Source organism: Anthonomus grandis, chromosome 8, assembly GCF_022605725.1.
Source record: "Anthonomus grandis grandis chromosome 8, icAntGran1.3, whole genome shotgun sequence".
In the NCBI taxonomy this organism is placed as follows: domain Eukaryota; kingdom Metazoa; phylum Arthropoda; class Insecta; order Coleoptera; family Curculionidae; genus Anthonomus; species Anthonomus grandis.
Genome location: NC_065553.1, coordinates 6,020,674 through 6,028,415, shown reverse-complemented (window position 1 = coordinate 6,028,415; position 7,742 = coordinate 6,020,674).

Here is a 7,742-nt window from a genome sequence, read left to right as displayed (position 1 = left end):
TCGTATTTTCTGCTACCATATTTATTATCTCATCTTCACCAATATCAACTCTAGGCCTTCCATCTCTAGGTAAATACTGGCCAGGAATTTGATCATTCACGTATATCCTATGAAACACTCTGTAATCAGGATAATGTGCTCTGTTAGGAAATCGTGCCCTATACTCTCTAGCAGCAGCCCGAGCATTACCGTCACAAAACCCGTAGACATAATGCATTTCTGCATATTTCTGTGGTGCATAAGGCATCTTTAATAGTTGAACTAACAAATAAAAAAAAAGTAGTTACTTATTAATCGCAAAGGTCGAAATGTAATAGCCGAGTATAGAGGAAAGCGACCCTAAGACTAATTTGAAAAAAACCATATCGTTTGTTATTTTTATCTTAACAAAAAAGGACAATGAAAAATATTCAAAATATTTTTAAACTGAACTTTAACGTTCACCTTAAATTTAAGAATAGGTAAATGGTAAATACCTACCTTAATAATATTGGTAATAAATAAAAACCTTTAAAAGTTTTTGTGATTTTTAAAAGAATTGGCAATGGTACAAGTAAAGTATTTTCTATAAGAAATTGGGTAAAACAAATCTGTTTTTATTATTTATTATTATGTTAAGAATCCACAATAATTTCTCAAAATTTTCTAAGGGCGGGTCAGTTTTTTAAAGGGTAATTTCTTTTTATCATTATCCATTAAAAAAGCTTACTAAGATTTTTTGAAATCAAAACTTGTTTTTAAACATTTTTTTTTGGGCTAGAAGACATTAGAGTTTTTGAAACTATTTTAAAATTAAAAGGACATCCCTAAGACTTAAACATAATCAAAAATAAAACAGTAGTTTACCGCGTTTATTTTGCATAACTCTTTTATTGTTCACAGTATTCAATTTTAATAAAAAATACAAAATGGTGAATAACTTTTTACCCATCAATATTTTAATGACCACATATATAGACATTAAGATTCTAAATAACCTCCTCCTTCCCCTTTTAAAGTTTGATCATCGACTTCTGGGACACCCTGTATAACTAAAATATATAACCATTATAGTAAATAAGTGAGTTGCAACAAAAAAATATTTTTAGTGAATAAACTAATTATTAAAAAGAGCTAGTTTGGCTTTCTAAAAAAATAAAATTATTTTTCAATATTATCAAAGTAGTTCACTGTATCTGCTAATTGACTTTGCTATTTCTGTAGAGCTACTCTACTACTATAGTTGAGAGATATTAGTAAAATAACGGACTTAGTAAACTTCTCTCTTAGCGCCTATTTTAATAGATTTTTTAGCTAAAATAGCCAAAATAACTTGCTGGAAGGATCAAAAAATTTTCTCAGTGTACATACAATTGCCAAGTTTTAAAATACATTGATTTTTAATTTGTATATCTTATCTAGTATAATTATTGTTTCATACATGTTAATGACTTCCCTAGTTTTTTTAAGATTTCTATAAGATATATAAGTGTATGAAAAGTATATCGTATCCTACACAGTGGCATACATGTTCTATCGGGGTTATGTTATCACATATTTGAGTGGTATTGATCGAATGTAAAGACGAGCTATGTAAATCCCTTGTCAATTTTATTATATGCCGAACTTTTCTCCCTTGTATAAATACAATTGTGTATGATATACGTATATTCTTGAGTTTAATAAATTAATATACCTTGACCAAATACGGTTTAATTAAAAACTGTATTTTGGAACCTAGATAATGAAAAACTGTCTAGAATAAAAAAAAACGAAATTTTTTCAAAAATTAATAACTTAACTTAAAAAAAAGGAATTTTTACTTATTTGCGATAAAAAATGGCACAATGCACACTGCAATTTTCCTTAAGGTTAAACGTATGTGAGAAAAGCAAACATACAAAAACTATAAATCTTTTTAACACCTGTGATTTTCTTAAAAAGCATTTTTTTCTCATGCAATTATTAAAAAAAAATTTTTTTGCAAAAAATAATTGCATGAGAAAACGTTTTTTATTAAACCTACCCTTACCCCCCCACCCACCCCACAAAACTTACTTGTAAGAAATTGTTTTCAAAAATCATTGTTTTCCATAATAATATGCATAAATAACAGCTGGTTTCATCGTTAATATATAATCTAATAACACAGTTTATTTATTTAAATTTGATATAATTATATATATAATGATATAATTATTTAATACAAAAACAGTGCTATTAGATTGGATATTATGGACGAAAAACGATGATTTTCCACAAGAATTTCTTACTGGGCAAAGATTTGGGGTGGGTGGCGGGGTAAGGGTTCTGTTTATGAAAAATTATGTTGTCGCAGAAAATGTATATTTAATATTTAATTTAATAACACTAGTTATTTAAATTTTATGTAACTTTATATATAAATATTTAGTATAAAAACAGCGTTATGAAATTGGATAATATGAATGAAAATCAGTGATTTTTCAGAGGAATTTCATCAAATATTTGAGGTGTAGTAATAGAGTTTAAAAAACTAAATATGGAAATCCCGTGTCAATTTTTTTAAATGACGAAATTTGCTCCCTTTTGTAAATAAAATTATATATGATATACGTATATTTTACAGTTTATTAAATATACCTTGACCATATACGGTTGATAAACACACCAAAACAAAAAATTTATATATTTTATTTAATGATAACAATATATTGATTAAGTGTTGCTTGGAAAAGAATAATTATATTTTTCTTAGATTGGACTCTTATGTGATATGATGTTAACAGATAAATATTTGGGAACATACCCGAAACTAATGTGCCCTCTATGCACTAAATCGGGCAGTCACGGTGGCCAAACCGCTACACTATTCCTTACAAAATGGTGAAGGTGAAGGTATATCGTTACTTAGGTTCAGGTCAACATTCAGGTAGTAAGAAACCTGTATTCTCGCTAAAGGTAGCATAGGTATTGGGTACCTGGAATGACGATCAATAAAAGTGGGCAAAGAACTTCTATATAGATATTATGTAAATTAGGGTAGTCAGTTGGTTTGTTAGCCAATAGAGGACATATCAGTGCGAAATTTAGTAACTCATTTCCTTATATTAATATAATTTAATCTTCTTATTTCGAGTAAAAACGGAATTAGGGAAACGAATCTTAAAATACGAACGATCGCTTTGTTTCACGCTCGAAAATGATAAATTGTCTGCATGTTGATGTTGAGACCGCTGAGAAGTTCCCGAATGGCTATTGTTTTGGTGTAATCTGGATGATGGGGGCACAGGGGTGGAGTTAAGATATTTTGCTTTGTTTTCGTTTATTTATTAAGCAGTTTTTAATGATGTTACATATCGGGTGACCAATAAGACTCTTTCTTGACCGTTCGTCGTATTACGTACCGGTAAAAAAAATTATTGGGTAAATCGATCATGAAGAAAACATTTCAAAAATGACCATCAGAGGGTGTAACTGCCATCCCCAATTTTTAAAATTGCATTTTTTTTTAAATTTCGCCTAATAACTAAAAACTTTTTTTTCACATTTTTAAAAAACATCAGTTTATCTACCATTTTCATAAAAAAATCAGTTATAAAAATAAAGATGGTGGTGAACGTTTAATTGTTCTCACGATAACCTTCTTAACGGTATAACCGATTTTAACAAATTTGGTATCGTTGAAGAAAGCACTTTTTAGCAATAATGATTAATAAAAAAGTAACCAAATAACATCCCAAGTAACATTTTTTCAAGCAGTTGGTTTTTAAAGTTGCCTTTTAGCCGCACCAAGGTTCTGCAATAGTCATTGGCTTGCTTGATGGAACTATTTAGGTTAAATTTTGTGCTAATAGGAACTAGGAACCTTAGGTAAAGTAAAACTCTAATTAGTTCTAGTCAAGTGTCAACAATAACGTTGTTATGGTCATAAACGAGGGCTTGATGGTTTTGAGATAATAAGGTTTTGGAGAGGTTATATTTTAGCATTAATTTGGCAATCAAAATTCCAATATAGAACGATTTTAGCATTAAAATTACCTATTCAGAACCATATGGTCTTGAATCAATTGCCTAACTACTTGGCACTTTATACGGCCTATTCCGGAAAATAAATTAACACCTAAAGGACTTGCTAAAAGTCATATGGATAATAAGATAACTTTATGGGATAAGGTTTAACCAACTAGTCACAATAAAACACAGTTTGCGGACGGTCGCGACTATTAAATCCTACGTCATTTATTCTTAGAATACAGGGATGTCTTGGCACAAAATTGTAAGAAGTGGTAATTTTAAAAGAAAAGTGAAGCGAAATTTCCAACGAATTACAACTGGTCAGGTAAATATGACAAGTAAAATATTGACAATTTTGGTAGATTATAACGTAAAAAAAAATTTAGTTTGCAATAGATACACCGGAAGATAATTCTCGTAATTTAACTGATGGCGGTCTTGGCATTGAACCTGATCCTTTAGAATCAGATATTCACGATGCCAGTACCAGTGGCTTAACAGAAAAACGGGCTTCAGAACAACCAAGTTCATCGATGGATTGGAATGAAGATGATGAAATTGATGACTTTAAGAAATTTGATTTTAGTCAAGATTTAAAAGATTGGGCACTGAAATATAACATTAGACACGTTGCCATTAAAGATCTTTTAAAAATTTTAAATAAAAATACAAAGGTTTAGCAACAAGACATGGCAACACCGGATCGCCTCGCATTAGGTTGGTTGTCGTCGATTGTTGGCAGCAAATAACATCTGACAGTGTTGATTTTCGGGGATTCACATTGTATTAATTTATTGGAAATACATACAATCTTACAATCATTATATTTCTTCAATTTTTTTGTGGTGCTAATATACTTTGAATTGAAATATTGCATGGGTGTGTTAAGAGAAAAATGATTTGGTACTCATAACCTCTAAGCTTGCAACAATCTGTATTTATCTTTATCAAAATCGCTTTGCCTATCCTATGAACTAAAATGAACTTACCTTTTTATGTACCTAAATACAGCCCTGTATGCAATTTGAACGATAAAAAAACACACTTTTATTTTCACAGTAACTGGAACCACCAAAACCAAACGCAAACTGAATTGCAATAAAGAAGACTCAAGAAATCCCGCGTAGTAATAAATAATGCCAATAGATCCTACTAAAGGCCTAAAAGCCATTTATTGAAATTCGCCCAGACTTTGCCAGCTAATTGGTTATTAAAAGTAGCCTATAAGTCCTGGAAGATGCTAGTTAGCCCTGTTCTAGCTTTTTTTAAAACCCACTGGCATTTTTTTAAGCCTTTTGTCCTACGACATAGCTTTTGATACTTACTTAAGTTATTATAGCAGCTTAAAAGCATACCCTGCTAGGCGTAATTCTTCCATTTTTATAAGCTATTCAAATACAGGCAAAAATAATGTAATATGTAAACAATTTAGATAATATATAAAGACACTGGAGCATTTAAGTACATATTATCACTAAAGCATCTCAGTAATAAAAATATATTAATTTTTTGTTTTTTTTATTGGCACTGAATAATGTCTAATTTGTAAGATATCAAAGGCGCGCGTGTTTTACAGTTAAATTACACCCAACTTTTTCAAGAAACTGGTGTGCGCAATGAAAATCGGTCATCTATTCCAGTATAATAAATATATTTTTTTTAAATAAAGTCATACTTACTGAAAATGTCGCCATTGCTTTTTATTTTGGCGTTGTCTTATGTTTACCCTGGCTGTATCATATTTAAAACTAAAAGGTCAGATTTTTATACTTTGGTATCTCTGAAATACCATATTTAAAACTAAATGGCAAAATTTTAATACTTCAATATGTATCTGAAATGCCAAAAGCCGGCGAACAGGCCAAACTATATAACCACCTAAAAGTCTAAAAGGACTTTGCCAAAGGGTTGTAAACAGGTAGGCGTAAAAGCTTTCAGGTTCTACACAGATTACTTTTAGGCATCTTCGGATTCGATAAAGGTTATTTCTGTTAGCTATATAGGTTCTGTGATATGCGATCTGGTTTCAAATTGGCCAGGGCCTATTGGCAACGACAACCTCTTTAGGGCTGGGCCTTTTTTTACTACAGGAGGTTATGCGGGCTAATAAATAACGTTGTTTGTGCTTAATGGCATAATCAATAATTTTTCTTAAACAGGTTCTAGGAGTTATTTATAACCTTTTTAGAACCTAAATTGTTACTTGGGTTCCAAAGAAGGCAATGTAAACTGTTTTTCAAAATCTCGTTCCTAACCCTTAAATATTGGAAAAATGAAATTAATAGATATTTGAATGCCAAGGATTACTCGGTAAATTTCCTAAAACTATTAAAAATTAAGATACCAAATAAATTAGATGTTAAGCGGCAATTGTGAGTCTAAGAAATATAAATCATTTAAAAATTTTTATCATTTTTATCATCAACATTCATGTTGCTTGTTGCCCCAAAGGGATGAAACGCATCCGTGTACCATGACTTAGGTCATAAACAAAATACGCAAGAAGTCTAGGAATTTATTCCCCACCCTGTATATTTCACAATAACCTCTTGAACCTCTACAATTTAAATGTTTGGTATTATAGTACATTCATAATGAATGCACACATTTTTTCTTTTGGTTATAAGATATTACAGAAATATATTACTAGAAAAAACATCGTTTTTGATATATGCGCATGAGAAATATTAAACTTAAAAATTTAAGCTAATATAAATCTACAGTGCCAAAATAACACTTACACACAGAAAACTCCCTTTTATATACAACGCACCCCTTTTTAATACTTTACATGTTTAAAAACGGACCCCAAAAACTACCTTTTTGTAATTCTGTTTCATCGCTTGGCGCCATCTCTCCGAGGGTAGATTTAAGAATTCTATCGCTTAGTTCACGGTTTTACCGATCAAATCATTGGAGGGCACTAGTAGTTAGGGAATAGGAATTTATACGAGGGTAATCTGAAATGTTTGAATATAAATTTATTTGTTATTTTATTATTGTATTGAATAGTTATTTAAAATTTAATGTAGTAGTTGAAAATATTTGCTTATTCTACAAATGGTTTTTATCAATGAGAAGCAAAAAATCACTGCCAACTGAAGTTTTATTAGCATAAGTAATTAACTAAAAAATACTGTCAACCTTTTTAAACTGAATATAATAAAATCATTTCATTTTTTAAATCTAGTGCCAGCATTTCGAAACTCTTCATATTATCCTCAGGGATAAGAAATCAATTACGAACCTGAAAAATATTTATTACCTAAGACTGACTAATTATCGTATCTTAATACTGTTTCTGTCACTTCTATTTTTCTGTTTTTCGAAATCAGCAGGCCAGAAATTGAAGAAGTAGTTAATCAGAAATACTTCTATATCTATATAAGTGGATTAGTGGATCTCTCTCTTAGTAGCCATTAATAAAATTTGACGAGCATACTTTATTTGTTGACTTAGGTATGACACAGAAAACTTTTCTTTGACCGTGGTCCTTTGGATGTTAAAGTTTCTAGGATGGGTAGTTTCATTTTAAAACTTACATATTATTAACTTTAGGCAAGAAACTGCCAGCAGGATTTGTTTCGATTAGATCAATTAGAGATGAATTGGGTGAGCAAATTGCTTAGTGTGGTTTTTAAGTCACCCACTGTTGTGCTTGTGTCTATGTGCTTTTCATCATTCACAAAATAGTAGTTAAGTTTTTTGTGAAGATTTATTACAGAAAATCCTATCCTTAATATATTTTTTTTTAAATTTTGCTATTA